The sequence below is a fragment of the Castor canadensis genome, chromosome 4, assembly GCF_047511655.1.
Source record: "Castor canadensis chromosome 4, mCasCan1.hap1v2, whole genome shotgun sequence".
Classification (NCBI taxonomy): Eukaryota; Metazoa; Chordata; class Mammalia; order Rodentia; family Castoridae; genus Castor; species Castor canadensis.
Genome location: NC_133389.1, coordinates 65,500,937 through 65,517,292, shown reverse-complemented (window position 1 = coordinate 65,517,292; position 16,356 = coordinate 65,500,937).

The window sequence follows — 16,356 nt, the reverse complement described above, 5'->3', positions numbered from 1 at the left end:
CTGTAGAGACCAAAGCACAAGAAGGGGCAAATTTGGGGCAGGAGTGGAGATTATGTGGAAATCCCTGGCCTGCCCCACTCTGGGGCAGAGTGGGGTGACCTTGGATGTGTGGGCCTAAGGAGGTGTCTGGGCCTGGACAGGTGTTGCTCTGGAAGGCACGTGGAGAGGGAGGAGGGCAGGGGGCTCTGAAGGCCTGGCTGTAACCACAGAAGGTGATGGTAAGAGGTGTGTGTGCCAGCCGGCTGGCGAGAGTGCTTTCTAGCCTGTGTCTGCTTCCCCTTTCCTCCTCCTTTCTGGCTCCACTTCGTCTGACCCATCCCTGTCCAGCAGCTCTGTGTCCAGCACTGCCGGACGAGACACCCAGGGTTTTGTACTTCATTGAGGGAACGTACTTGGCATGGTCCCTCCCTCTGAAGGCTGTGGACAGCATGTACCACCTGGCACCCACATCCTCCAGGAAAGACTTGGGAGTGCTGGCCTTCCTGCAGCTCTGAGTGATGACTGTGGGTGTTGTCACAGCAGGCTCAGCTCCTTCTCCCCTCTGCTGAGACCTGGCATCTGCATGGCACAGTGTGTGCTCTGGAGCACAGTGACCTGGGAGCCCAGCCTGGTTTTGCCTCATCTAGCAGGGTGGCCACAGGCAGATCTTTTAACCTTGCCCAAGCCTCAGATCCCCAGCTATAAAAAGACAGCAGGGTCTCTCTTGTCTCAGGGTGAGTGAAGATCAGGTGGTGGAGCCGGCCTCGATGGCACAGAGCTCTCCATCAGTATGGGTGACAAAGGCAACCGCAGTGAGGCCACTCAGCCCCTCCCAGGTGAGAGTGAGTACCTGAAATGGAAGTGGTTGCTCACTTACGGGATACGCCATGGAGAGCACAGAAGCCTAATGCTTCAAGAGGCTGTAGTGACCATCTAGAACAATTTCTATAGTTTTAATTAATTTTTTATTGGGGACTTACTGACAAAGCCTGGTCCTGGGTAGCAGGACTGGGTCCAGTCAGTTGGATCCCAACAATTTAGGTCAGAAAGATGGGCATATGCATGGATTAGGACAAAAGTGACTTCATACTGGCTGGACTGCATATGGTTAATCTTCAAATACTACTGAAGAGTCAGGCACATCCCTGGAGCCAGGGTCTCGTGGCAAAGCCCCAAGTGTGACCGTATGATTTTGTTGGGAGACAATGCAGGAAAAACCCTCAGGGTAATCGTGGCCATAGGACTGAAGATGGCTGCAGTGATGTCAAGCTGGATCCTCAGGCATGTGAGAATGGGGTTAGACCTCACAAGTGTCAGGAATGAGGGTCCAATGAGAAACATCAAGGAGGGGGGAGAGGGAGGGGGCGGAGTGGATGGTAAGGGAGGGGTGGGGGCGGGGGGGAGAAATGACCCAAGCATTGTATGCACATATGAATAATAAAACAATAAAAAATAATAATAACAATGATAAAATTTCACAATTTTTATAAACCACCCCCCCAAAAAAAAGAAAGAAAGAAACCTCAAGGAACCTCATCTCATGGGAGCAGGCCTGAAAGGCAGGATTGGGGTTGGGGCCTGGGCGTCTGCCTTCATAGGGGCTGGGTTCAGGTTCTGGTGCTTTTGAAACCAAGTCACAACACACACAATGATGCATTTGTCACAGGCTGGGTACCAGCAGAAACTTCAAGGGAATTTTCACAAAATCGAGGGCCATTTCTTGTGGTCAAGCAAAATGTCTCTTTTTCCATCTGTTAACGAATGAGGTCAGGTACAGCGATGTGGAAAGAAACTGGGGTCCCCGGAGAGGTGGTTGCAGCAGAAAGGCCGGGGCTGTGGGAGAACATTATTCCTGTGCGAGCCAGCGGTGGGAGAGCTTTCTTGGGAGGTCAGGGCACAGCTGGCAGTCCTGTTGCCACCCTCAGTTCCACCACAGAATAAACAAAAATAGGAAGAGCGGAAGTCACATTGTCATGGGTGGGGAAGAGCTGGGTTTTGAGTGTAGTTCTGACACTTGCTGGGGACAAGCCCCTTGTCTGCCTGAAGTTAGTTAGACACACCTGGAGAATGTGACCCACACATTCCAAACAGGAAGAGCTGAAAAGTGACCTCCCCCACCCCCGGCTGAGTATTGGTCAGGATATTCGTGCAGGAACCCTTGGTCTAGACACTCCTTTCTCCAACTAGATTAAAGGCCCTGGAATTCCAACACGGACATTAAGATTGTCACAATTTCTTGCACAACTTGCCTTGAAGTCTCAATATTGGGACTGGGGGTGTCACTCAGTAGTAGGCCTGCTAAGCATCTGTGAGCCTATGGGTTCTGTCACCAGCCCTGAAAAAACAAAACCAAAAACCAGTATTGAACCATTATATGCCTGTGATCTTTAATACCGCCCCCCATACTGTGGGCTGAACGTTTAGAGTTCAAGTTCACTTACATATCTAACAGAGGAGGCTACAGTGCCTGCTCCCCCAGAGACTCAGGTAACCCACACATTGTGCTGGCACAGGGGTCCCTGGAGCGCAGGCGGCTCCGGCCCACTCATAGTCTGCTGGTTTCTGGACTGCCTGTTTATTTTCCTTCTAAAGAGAGGAACAAAGGTGACTTCAGTTTGAGATTTTTCTCAACCAAAGAAAGGGCTCAAAGAAGCCTGTGTTTTGGGTCTGATCCCAGGCCTTTCCCAACTGGGCAGAAGGGCAGAGCACAGCTGCGCCTGCACCCGCTGGAGGGCCTGTGCACACCAGCACTGGACCTTTGTGCAAGTGTCCTCACCTTTTAAAGAGGTTTCCATAAAATTTTAACCATGTGAGTAATATACAAACACTGTGTCTTCTTTATCACTGAGGATAAGGCAAATCTTCTTGGACCATGATCACCAATTTTGGGCCCTTTCCCAACCACTTCCTCAGCTCCACCTGAACCCTGCCATGTTTTTTCTTTTCCTTGTACAATGATATATATGCATACGTGTATATATATATATATATATATATATATATATCATAGTGTATGTGTGTATATATATGTATACACACACACACACAGACACACAGACACACACTATGTGTGGTATTATTTTGTGTGGTTTGTTTACCTAAACAGTATTGTAGATCATCTTCTGCAACAAACTTCTTCATACATTATGTTCCTCTTCCTACCAGGGCATATGAATTTTCCTTTTTAACGGCTGCATACTATTTCACAGTGTGTATATAACATATCATATTTAAATGTCTCCTCTTGTACACTAGGAATGTTTCCACTTGTCCATTAGGAGAAGCAGTGCTGTCTATGTGGAGCTCATCCTATTTACATAGGTGTTTCACTGCAGGGTAACACCCAGAAATGGAGTCATTGGCTTTTAGGCTATGTACAGTCAGTTTTCCACATCTGCGATTTCCAGACCCAAAGATTCAACCTCCTTTGGATCAAAAATATTTGGAAAACAATTGCATTTGTACTAAACATGTGCAGACTTTCCCCCTTGCCATTATTCTGCAAACAACAATGTAACAACTGCTTATGCGACATTTACATGGTTTTGGGTATTACAAGTCTCCAGAGATGCCTCAAGGTATCCAGGAAGATGAGTGTGGGTTATATGCAAATACCATACGATTTATGTATGGGGCTTTGCATCGGCACACGTCCGCGGGGGACCGTGTACTAGAACCAGTCCTCCAAGGATACGAGGGGAGCAGGGACCACTGCATATCTTTGAATGTTCACAGCCTCCTCCTTGAGTCTCAGCCCCCCCACCTGCGGTTCTGTGGAGCCCTCCAGCCCTGCCCTTAAGGGGTGGGCCTGGTGATGGTGACCCTGCCAGCCTCTGTCCTTCCTCCTGCTAGTGACCCTCATGATAATGTAACAGCTGCCCTGGGCTTTCTTCAGAGCTTATTCCAAAGTGCACCTCTTCAAAGAATTTGACATAGTCTCCGCAAATGGAAAGCGAATGGTTTGTGAGAGGCGGCCTCGGGAAATGTCGTGGGTCACCAATGATCAGAAGATAAACTGGAATGGGGATTGGGGCGGGATGGAAAGACGTCTTTTGCTCACCCTTTAGCAAAGCTCTTAAAAAGAAGCCATCACAGTGGCCAGGGCGCAATCACGCAGGAACTTGTGCTGAGAGCCAGGGCTCCATCCCCACTCTGGAAAGCAGCTGAGGGCATGTCAGGGACATGGAAGATGGTGACCACTGTGCTCCCCTCGTTCCTCCTCAACAGCAGGTAGGTGGAGACACCCCCATAAGGCTCTGTCTTCTCAGTGCACCCATGCTCCATGTGTCAGCCAGAGCCTCAGGGTCCTGCATCTATTCCCCGGGTCTCAGTTGCCCTCTCCTGCCTTGGTGGGGTGTCTGTCCCCTAGCGCCTCCCCTTGACCCTGTTGGGTTGGGCAGGCCCTGGCTGGAGCTGTTGGAGTCCCCCCACTCACTGGAATGCCAGGCCTCACCAAGTTGGGTAGCTCATGGCAAGGCAGGGATGCTCTCTGCCAGGCCACCGCTCCTGCTGAGGTGGAGTGGTCCAGCTCCCAGTGCTGCTCTCAGGCCAGAACAAGGGGGACTTGTGCAGAAGAGGCGGGGTTTGGACATGGGGGGGTGTAAAAGCAATAAGTGAGCATGTGTTTCCATCTGTTACACTTTATAAGTTAATAAACACATTATCACATGATGCATCTAGGTTCAATGTCCAAACCCAGAAAAGGGAGGCTTTCATTAAAAAGAAACTGTGAGCTGGGCGTGGTGGTAACGCCTGTAATCCCAGCACTGGGATTGGGAAGTGAGGCTGGAGGATCTTAAATCCAAGGCCAGTCTGGGCTACATACACTTGAGGCAGGCTAGGAATTAGGGATAGTCTGGACTTTTAAAACTGCACAGCTTCTTTTAATGCACCTCGCTCCTCACCCCTTACCCATCCCCTCTGAGCCCAGAGAGCTCCGTTTCAATTGCAAATCCTTTGTTAAGTTAGAGTAGAAATAGGGTGACTGAGAATTAGCATAGGTATGCATGGGCCCCGAGGGCCCCTGGGGACAGGGAGTGACACAAGTGTCCTCCTCACCTCCAAGTTAAGGATGATATAAAAACCACCTGCAATAAAAATTCTTCCCTTTTTGTCTCTGCACACTGCACCTCCATTCCACCTGGCAGAGACGCCACCTGTAATTCCCTCCCCCTTTCCTATAATAAAACTCTGGTATTTCCCGCCTACAAACATCCACGTGTTCTGCTTGGATTCTGCACCCCGCCCCCCCCTCGCCGCCCCCCAGAGCTCAAGGACCCAACTCTTCTGATCAGAAGCATCAGTGACTGCAACACATAGTGAGTCTCTGTCTCAGAAACACCGAAAGAAAAGAAAGCATGTGGAGCTGGGATGCGGCTCAGTGGTAGCGCACTGCCCAGCGTGGGCGAGGCCCTGGGTTCATCCAGCAGCGCGGTGCGTGTGAGCAAGCGTGTTAGTGCGGCAGAAAGCATGTCCACTTCATTGTTATGTGACACTCAGGATCAGCCTAGAGTCAGGCACTTCCCACCTGTCCACTTTCTTGGACACTCTGCTGGCAGAACCCCAAGGATCGTGCGGATAGGGGAGAACTGCCTGGAGAGAAAATCAGAAACCCATTTCACTGCACCACAGGCAACAGTCTCCTGCTATTCAAGAAAGATATCCCCAGGGGCGGAAGGAAGAAAACCAGCTGCCACACACACATGCTCACAGAAATGCATCATTGGTTACATGGAGCCATCTCTCTCTCTCTCTCTCTCTCTCTCTCTCTCTCTCTCTCTCTCTCTCTCTCTCTCTCTCTCTCTCTGTCTCTCTCTGGCAGTATGTTTAAGCTCAGAGAAGGCAGGTGCTCCACCACTTGAACCACACCCCCAGTCCTTTTTCACTTTATTTTTCACATAGGGTCCTGTTTTTGCCCTGGGCCAGTCTTGGACTGTGATTCTTCTCGTGCATAGCTGGGATTGCAGGTGTGCACCACCACACTCCACTGGAGCCTCAGGAAATGATCGTGTTTGCCTTAGTGGATGGGACTGGGACTAGGACAGACAGAGATAGAAAGGAAATTGAACTTTTTTCTGTGATCGTTTGTACCTTTTAATTGGTAGTATATATGCATGCATCACCCATACAAAATATTATTTTTGGTGGGGTTTGAACTCAGGGCCTCAAAGTTAATAGGCAGGCGCTCTACCATCTGAGCCACTCTGCCAGTCCTGATTTGTGTTGGGTATTTTTGAGATAGGTTCTCACAAACTGTTTGCCCAGGCTGACTTCGAACCTTGATCCTCCTGATCTCTGTTTCCTGAGTAGCTGGATTACAGGTATGAGCCACTGGCACCTGGCAGTCTTTTAAAAATCCCTAAGAATTTTCTTGTTGCTTGTGTGAATACATAAGCATAATTATGAAGAATTCTTAAAAGTTGTACTGACTGAGGAGCAAGTCATTCCATGGGGAAAGGGAATTCTTTTTGAATAAATGGGGCTGGAAGAACTGGCTGTTTCTACAGAAAGATGAACACTGGTCCCCTCTCACATTACCTGCAAAAAATAACTCAAGATGGATCATAGAGAGCCAGACATGGTGGCACATTCCTGTAATCACAGCCCTTGGAGGCTGAGGCAGGAAGATGGAGAGTTCCAGGACGGCCTGGGCTGTGAAGTGAGATGTGCTGTCAAGAAAAATAGAAACAAAAACAAGATGGATGCTAGGCCTCAACATAAGAGGCAGAAATGTAAAGCTTCCAGAAAGCAACAGATTATTTTCGAAACTTAGGGTAGACAATGATTTCTTGGGCATGGTACCAAAAAAGCACTAACCATAAAATGAAAGGATGATAAATTGGATTTCATTAGATTGTAAAATGTTCTGCTTATCTGATAATTATAAGAAACTGAATAGTCAAACTTCAAACTTGCAGAAAAACATGAACACAAAGAGAACTTGCAGTTCCCTAAGTAACTTGTAAAAAAGAGGAACACCTCCTGCTCCCAAATAGAAAAACACAAAAGCCATCTGAATGGTGGCTTCACAAAGGAGCACGCGTGCAAGGCACCCTGGTCATTACTGACCAAGGCCATTTCAACATTTGAAACCCAATTAGGAAAATTCGTCATATTAACTGATAAAGGAGAAAAAAACACATCATTATTTCATTTTCTCAAAGCCGTTTATTTTTAAAAACCACATCACAGTGGGAAACAAGAGTGTTGGTGATATGGAGAAATAGGAGCCTCCTGCAAGGCTGGTGGGGTGCAAAATGGTGCAGTCATTTTGAAAGACAGCCCAGCAGGCTTGGAGTCCCCATCACCCCACAATTCCACCCCTGGGCGTGTCCTCAAAGCCATTAAAAATACATGTCCCCACAGACGTTGGAACGTCTGCAACTGGTATGACTCAGTAGTCAAAAGTGGAGACAACCTTAAAGCGGTTGATGAGTGAATAACACAGTGGGTCCAGTCTGATGTTCACCTGTTCAGTGTTTCATAATGGGGATTAAATTTCAACACACAAACTCTAGGGGGGCAGCAAACCATAGTAAATGCCATATTGCTCAGCCGTGGGCAGGCAATGCCAGGTAAGGCACACTGTAAGATGAGTCAGCCCAGAAAACAGAAGATTCCAGAAGCTCAGAATAGGTAGATGCAGGCCAGAAAGAGATTCCAGGTTGCCAGGGGCTGCTGGGGGAGGGGGAGGAGGATGCTCATGGCAACTGGGTTTCTTTTGGAGTGATGAAAATGTCCTGGCTTAGATGGTGAGGATGGCGTGTGACCTTGTGAATGTACTGGACTCTGCCGATTTATAAAGTTTGAACTGTGAATTTTAAAATCCCTGTGCTGGGCACCCGTGGCATAGGCCTATGGTCCTAGCTACTTCGGAGGATTGAGGTTCGAAGCCAGCCTGGGCAAATAGTTCACATGACCCCATCTCCAAAAATAACCAGAGCAAAATGGACTGGAGGTGTGGTTCAAGTGGTAGAGCGCTTGCTTTGCAAGCACAAAGCCCTGAGTTCAAAGCCCAGTCCAACCAAAAAATGCACACACACACACATACACACACACACAAAACCAATTTCTACAGCTAACATTATAGTTTTGATGAAAGACTGAATGCTTTCTCCTCAGGATGGGGCCCAAGGTCAGGGGTCCCCTCACTGGTCCCTTCAACACTATGCTAGACAGGACATTGTACCCAGAGCAACAGGCAAGAAAAGGACACAGAGGCACAAAGACTGGAGGGGAGGATAAAGCTCCTTCACTTGCAGTGACACAATTGTTGACTTAGAAAATGCAAAGAATATATGAAACTAGCAAGTGAGTTTGGTAAAGCCATGAAGTAGTAGGTCAGTATACAAATATCAACAGTATTTCCACTGCTAACAGTGAATAATTAAAAATCGAGCCGGGTGCCAGTGGCTCAGCCCTGTAATCATAGCTACTCAGGAGGCAGAGATCAGGAGGATTACAGTTTGAGGCCAGCCCAGGCAGACAGTTCATGAGACCCTATCTCAAAAAATCCTTTACAAAAAAAGGTCTAGCGGAGTGGCTAAAGGGGTAGGCAAAAAAAAAGAAAAAAAAAGAAAAAAGAAAAGAAAAATTTAAGTATAACTTACAATAGCTTCAAACCTATGAAAATATCACTATGAAGTAAGTAAAAAAGATAACTCACAGAACAGGAGAAAATGTTAGCAAATAACACACACGACAGAGGGTTACTATCCAGAAGACAGAATGAACATGCACAACTAACTCAAGAACAAAAGTCAAACAATTCAAGAGGTGCACACCTGTCGTCCCAGCTGCTGAGACTGAGGCAGGACTGGCCTGGGCAGCACAGAGATCCTCTCTCTCTCTCTCTCTCTCTCTCTCTCTCTCTCTCTCTCTCTCACACACACACACACACACCGTGGGGGGTGGGGGGGGGGAATGGCTAGCTATTCCTCCCAAGAAGATACACAAATGGCCAACGAGCACATGAAAAGATGCTCGAATCATTAGGAGAAGACAGATAGAAGTCACAGCCGACAAGGCAATACCACTTCATACACATTAGGACGGCAGTCTGCAAAAACAAGACCAAAACAGGGCAATAGGAAGTGCTGGTGAGTGCATGAAGTCAGAACCTGTTCTGTTCTGTGGATGGGAGTGTGAAGCAGGGCAGCTGGGGACAGTGGTTTGGGGTTCTTCAGAGGCCGAGTGATGTGCTGGTAGCACAAGCCTAGCAGGTCAGGCCCCAGGTTCAATTCCCAGCACCAAAGTACAGCAAGAAGAGGCCCATGTCACCTGGCAATTTCACTTTTAGGTGTATACCGGAAAGAATGGAGAATGGGAGCTCAAACAAATGCTGTACACCACTCTCAAGGTGGCATCACCCACAATTAACCAGGAGGTGGACACAATGCAGACGTCCATCAACAGAGTGGGAAAGAAGCTTGCAGAGTGTACATCCAATAGCATATCACTCAGCCTTTAAAAGGAGTGGAACTGTGATACATGCTACAACACGGATGAACGTTGAGTGCGTGATACTCGGTGAAGCAAGCCAGTCGCAAAGGACAAAGATGGCTTGATCCCACTCCCATGGGGCGCTAGTGCAGTAGGTCCACAGCCACTGCAGGCAGAGCAGGCGCGCTGCTGTGTTTGCAGAGTTGCTGTCTGGGGTGGTGGGAGTGGTGCACACATCATGAATGCAATCCAGTGTGATGTACACTGAATTGAAAGGAACTGAGTACTTAAAATTTGTTAAAATGGCAAATTTTACATTATGAATATTTTACCACAATAAAAACAAGCAGGTAGCAGCAACACCAGAAATACCCGAGAAGTAATCTAGCAAAATCTGGACACGGCCTGCATTCTGAAAACCCCAGAACACTAGTTCGAGAAGTGAGAGAGACTAACTGGAGACACCATGTTAAACCATGTTGCTCGATATCATTAATGTGCCATCTCTTTTCCGAGACATGTACAGAGTCAATGAAATCCCAGCCAAAATCATAGCAGGGGGGTGTTCTTTTAGAAATCAGCAAGCTGACTCTAACTCGATATGGAAAGACAAAGAGTTGGGAGAAGTTTGAAAAAGAACAAAGACGAAAGGCTCACTCCACCTGACTTCAGGTGACTTCAGGACTCCCTGTAAAGTCATAGTAATAGTGAAATAATAGACATGTAGATCAAAATAAAACAGTTCAGCAGTGGGTCCTTAACATTGATTTTCAACAAGGCATAAAGGTAAGTCAGTGACGAGGGGACAGTCTTTTCAGTAGATGGTGATGGAGTCCTGGGATCCTATGAAAAAGTGAACTTTGATCCATATTGTGTCTTCTACAAAATTTACTCAAAACGAGTAACACAGAACAACCCGAGTATACAAGAGAAGACTATAAAAGTTCTAGAAGCTAAAATAGGAGAAAAAGATTCAACCTTAGTTTAGGAAGAGACTTCTTGGCTATGAAACTAAAGTCATGATCCATAAGAGAAAAAAACAGATTAAGTGAACTTCATCAAAATTAAGAATGTTTTCTCTTTACTGGGTATGGTGTTTCACTCCTGTAATCCCAGTCAGGAGGCTGAGGCAGGTTGAGGCTACATACTGTGACCCAATATCCAAAAAAAAGTTTGCTCTTCAAAAGGTGTGATTAGGACAAAAATAAAAAGGCGCAGATTTGGAGAAAAAGGTGCACTTCATTCACATGATACACTGACTTCCATTCAGTACATGTACAGACATCTCACACTCTCCCATAAGAAAATATAAAGTGAGTAGATTTGCACTAAGAGGATGATTTGTGTGTGAATAAGCCCACAAAGAGATGGTCAACATTACCAGTCATTAGAGAAATACAAATTAAGACTGTAACACGATCCTACCTGTTAGATGTGTACAATTACAAAAAAAAATCCTGACAACTCCAAGTGCTGAAGAGGACACAGCACAGCTGAAATTCCTGGAGCTTCCTAGTGGGAATGTAAATTGAACAAGCAGTGTCTTACATATTCAACCTTGCAACCCAGCAACTCAGCTTCTAGCTGTTCACTCAGGTAAAACAAAACTTAGCTTCACGTAAAGAATATTTATAGAACCCCAAACTGGAGATAACCCTAAGTGCCTTACCTGGGGAAAGGATGAATGAGCTGATCTATCTACAAAATGTACTGTTACTTGACAGTAAACAGGAACTACTGATATGTGAGCAACACAGATGGACCTCAGATGTGTTTAGTAAGTTAGAGAAGCCAGATTTGTGTAACTCTATTTATATGACGTTTGGGAAAAGGCAAAAACAGGGTGGGGGAGGGTGACTACCCAGGGGACATGGGGGAGTCTGGGTGGGGGTCACAGGCTTGCTGTACATCTCTATTGCAGTAGTAGTTCCACAGCTGTACCTTTTGTCAAAATTTTAGAAATGTGCATTGAAAAGGGTGAATTTTATGCAAATCATACTTTCTTTTTTTTGTTGGCCCTGGGTTTGAACTCAAGGCCTCACACTTGCTAGACAGGCACTCTACCACTTGAGCCACTCCACCAGCCCTTTCTTGTGTTGGATATTTTTGAGATAGGGTCTTGGGAACTATTTGCCTGGGGCTGGCTTTGAACCTTGGTCCTCCTGATCTGTGCCTTCTGAGTAGCAAGGATTACAGGCATGAGCCACCAGCATCTGGCTCAAATCATACTTTAATTTAAAAAAAAAAGAGTAGTTAGGGTACAAAATTTTGTAACCACTTTGGAAAACTATTGCCAGTTTTGAAAAAATAGAATTAAATGTACATTTATACTATCATACAGAAACTCCAGTACTCATAGGCATTTATCCAACAGAAATGAAATATTTTTCATAAAAAGACGTACAAGGATGTTCTTAGCAGCTGTTCATAATACCCAAGAAGCCTGGAACGGCCCTGACGTCCCCTAACAGAACGGATAAGCCATGTTGGCAAATGTATACATCCGATCCACTCTGCAATGAAAGGGAAGAGCGATGGAGCTACACAGCGGCTTGGCTGAATCTCAAAACGCAGCCCATGGTGAAAGAAGCCAGATGGAAAAGCCCCAGACCACAGGCCTTGGTTTATGTGAACTTGGAGAGTGAGCGGCCTAAACTTGACATGGAAAGGCAAGGGAGCCACATGGATTTGGACAGAGTTGAAAAAAGAAGAAAAAGTTGTAAGGACTCTCCACCTGATTTCAGGACTGCCTGTAAAGACTGCTCACGTACCTTGTGTACAGTGGTCTTCAGGACAGAAGTCAGCAAAGCAGCTGCCTTGGGTCATAGACTGGAAATCGACATAAGGGACTCCCTAGAATGATGGGGAATGGCTACATCTAGATTAGTGCTGTGTGGGTATCAAACACACACCACTGTGTGTTATTATAACCTCAATGACACAAGTGGTGTCTAGTGACAGAAGTCAGAAGGTGGCTGTCTCTGTGGAAGCTGGGTACTTTCTGGGGTGACAGAAATGTTTATGTCTACTTTGTAGTAGTTAGAACTCATTGAACTGAGCATGTACGGAACTAGCAATGTGGCCAGGCGTGGTGGTTCATTGCTGTAATCCCAGATACCTGGTAAGTGGAGATCCAAGGGAGGATCGAGGATTGAGGCCAGACTGGGCAAAAGGTAGTGAGGCCTCCATCTCAATAAAATAAAACTAGGCATGGTGGCACTCACCTGTCATCCCAGCAACTCAGGATACTTAAGAAGGAGGATCCTGGTCCAGCTCAGTTAGGTAAAAGAGCAAAACTCTGCTTGAAAAATAACTAAAGCAAAGAGGGCTGGTAGAGGGGCTTAAGTGGTAGAGCACTTGCCTTGCAAGCATGAGGCTCTGAGTTCAAAATCCTTTTCCACACACAATAAGAGAAAGACCTGCACAACTGAGTGGATACGACAGTGTGAAATGTGAAAGAAGTAACGCGGCAAAAAGAGGAACAGTAAGACAGCATATTTTTAAATAATTTTTAAAAATCTTTAATCGTGGTTAAAAAAAATCCAAAACAACAACCCGGATGACATGTAATTTACCATTTTAACCATTTTCCCCCTGCAGTCCGGGGGATCAAATGCAGGCATCACCATGCTAGGAAGGGCTCCTCCACCGAGGTACGCCCAGCCTACCAGCCATTGTCAAGTGCACGGTGTGCAGACCCCCCCCCCCGCAACCCCCCGCCCCTGGCAACCACCCCCCACTGTCTCTGAATTTGACTCTGAGCACCCCACGCAAGCGGGGACTTGTGTGGGGACCTTCGAGGCCCAGGCAGGATGGAGCACGGTCAGAACGGCCTTGCTGCTCACCCGTCCTGCACACTCGCTCACCTCTGCCCCCTGGCTACCGGGACCAGTGCTGCAACGAACATGGCCGGGCAAACACGGCCCCGTATTTTGTGCGAAGGAGAAACCAGGGTAGCACGAGCGGCTGCGTTGTCACATTCTCCTTCCATTTCTGCATCCACTGTGCAGCTGCCCAGGGACCCGCCAGAGGCGTCGCAGTAACAGAGCACGGCACCCATGACACACACCGAATCCTGACCCTGACCCTGGGCACACTGGAAGCTCACGTTTTCCCAAGGGCTAACGTGGAAACGGCCCCGCACCCTGCGGTCTGCGGACCCAGCACACCGACTCCTGGCCCCGTGGGCTCCTGGAAAGACCAGGGCGCACTACGGAGGTGCGGGAAGCCCTGGGACAGAAGGTGCGTTTCTACAACAAGCCACCAGGAGGCAGTAGACACGGCACTCCCGAGCAGCTGACAACCCATCTTAACCATTGTGAAGTCACTTTGGCAGCTTTAAATACATTCACAATGAGGATGGACCCGCTTGATGAGCCGCTCAGGGAATTGGCTGGCCTCCTCTGGCCTGCTGTCCACCCCGGGCCACCGGTGCATCTTCTATAAAGAGTCTGCAGCCACAGCTGTCAATAGACAAGTTAGTGATACCTCTGCGGAGGCCTGGAGGTTTACAAACGCGACTGTTAGTTTGCAAGTGTGCTTTCTTTTTAAACTCTGGAGGAGATGAGGACCTGGTGGCTGGTGTAATCCAACGCTTGGGCTTCTCAGGGCCTGCATAACATTGACGTCATTTTTGCATGCCATGCACACATGTCCCAATGCAGGTCAAGTTCATGTGCACCTGAAAAAGACCTTGAAAACCAGGGAGGGAGAGAAACTCAGGCCAGTGTACTCACAGCTGGTTGGCCTAGGACGCTGTAAATCAGCTTCCAGTTTCAGGATGGGGCACACACTTCCCCTCCAGCCACGGCCCAGGATAATTTTCTGTCATTCCCAGGGGTTAACCTTCTCCCCCACTGCCTCCAGAGCGTGAACCCACATTGAGAGGCCTTAACTCATATGTGTGAGTTCTGGGGATCCATGGCCTGAAGAGACAGTGGCTCCCTACTTTGTCTTCTAGTTTTCATTGAGTCTAAAACAAACCTTGAATGCTGCACGGACTTATTACCTTTGGACTACTTCATTACAAGATGTCTATTTTACACCCTTTCACTTAGACTTGCCACCAGACATGCTTTTTACCATCACCCAGGTCCATTTAAGGCCACCCAGAGCCTGCTATTTCCTCCATCTTCCTCCAAACAGGGACCTGACCGTCATCCTGGGTTGCCCCTCATGATGTGCCAGATAAAGCACAGTCTCTAGCCCCGAGACCTTTCAACATTTTTTGCCTGGCGTTGGGTAAGACTCCCTCAAGTTCACGCTGCCATGATTAACACCAGTGCTCCACTATGCTGCCTCGCCCCCCCCAGTCACACTGATTTTACTCCACACGCTCGAGATTCGAGATGACTCAGTGTTGTTGATGAAATTTCTTCCACCTTTCTCCTACCAACTCAATACAACTCCTCTTCAAGATCCAGCTGAAAGGTGACCTCTCCTATGAAAACTGGATTCTCCCCTCAGCATCATAGCTCCCTTCTCTTCTTCTACTACAAACTAGTGTTCTTACCTTTTTTCTTATTGGACTTGAATATTTTTACTTTTTATGTGTAATTCCATTTTTATTATCTAGATGTATTACAGAGCTTACAGATTTACATATTGGAGCCTCAGTCATGGCTCCTATCCTTTAATCCTGTCTTTCCTAGAGATACCAATCAAGTCACAAATTGTATGTCACTGCTGTCACCAGTCAAGGGAGTCAGAATCACAGGGGTCAGGTTTATTCTTCAAGGGCTTCTGCTAAAAGTAGGTGCTCATGCTATCGATCACTTTTCTCTTTTTCCCCTTTTTGTTATATTATTTTTATGCTGGGGGTACATTGTGACATTTACCAAAGTTCTTACAATATTTCATAGTTGATATATTCTCAACTATGCTATATCCTCTATCATTTTCCTTTACCCGCCCCCATTCCTGGAATAGTTTCAACAGGTCTCACTTTTCCATTTTCATACATGAGTACATAAGATTTCTGCTACATTCACCCTCCTATACCTTTCCTTATATCCTCTCCTCTTCCACCGGTGTCAATGCCCAGTTTTACCTTCCTGTCCTGTTTTTGAAAAAAGACATTTCTGATTGTTAAAGATAGCTATACAGGGAGTTTCCTTGTGACAGGTCCATGTAAATATGTATTATAACCCAAATTGGTTCATTCCCCTCTATTTTTCTCCTTTCTCCCTTAGTCCCTTTCTTGTGGTGATTTCAACAGATTTAAAAATTGAATTTTTATTTTACATCTGTACCTTAGTCATGGCCTCTGTTGACATTTTTTGGATAGACACAGATAATACATCACACTACACAGAATAACACCCTTTGGTCTGTCTTTTTGAGTGTGTGTGGGGGTGGGGACTGGAGTTTGAACTCAGGGCTTTGTGCTTGCAAAACAGGCACTCTACTGCTTGAGCCACTCCTGCAGTCCATTTTGCTCTTGTTATTTTGGTCTTGTGAACTACTTGCCCTGGCTGGCCTCAAACTGGGGTCCTTCCCATCTCAGCCTCCCAAGTAGCTTGGATTACAGCCCTGAGCCACAGGCACTGGCTGTTTTCTATCTTGACTACTGTAATCGTGTGACCACACTGTCACAGACATCATAGAGGAGCACTCAGATGAGTTCTCCCTGACATCCAGGGACACACAGTCTCACTTCACACTCATGGCCCTGGACAAACCCAACCTAAAGGGTATCTTGCCATCTGAGTACCTGTGGTCTTGCGTGCCATGCAGTTCACTGGTACCATCAGCAGGGGGCGCACTGCCCCTGGGAAGAATCGTCTTGGTCAAGCTGATAGCAAATTCAGCCAGAACAAAATGAAAAGCCACAGCTAAAGCACAGAATGTCTCTTCCTCCTGGGTGGGAGGGGAGCTTACCTGCCTGCATTCCACCTGGCAGATGCAAGGTAGGACAGGCTACTCTGCTTTAGGAGC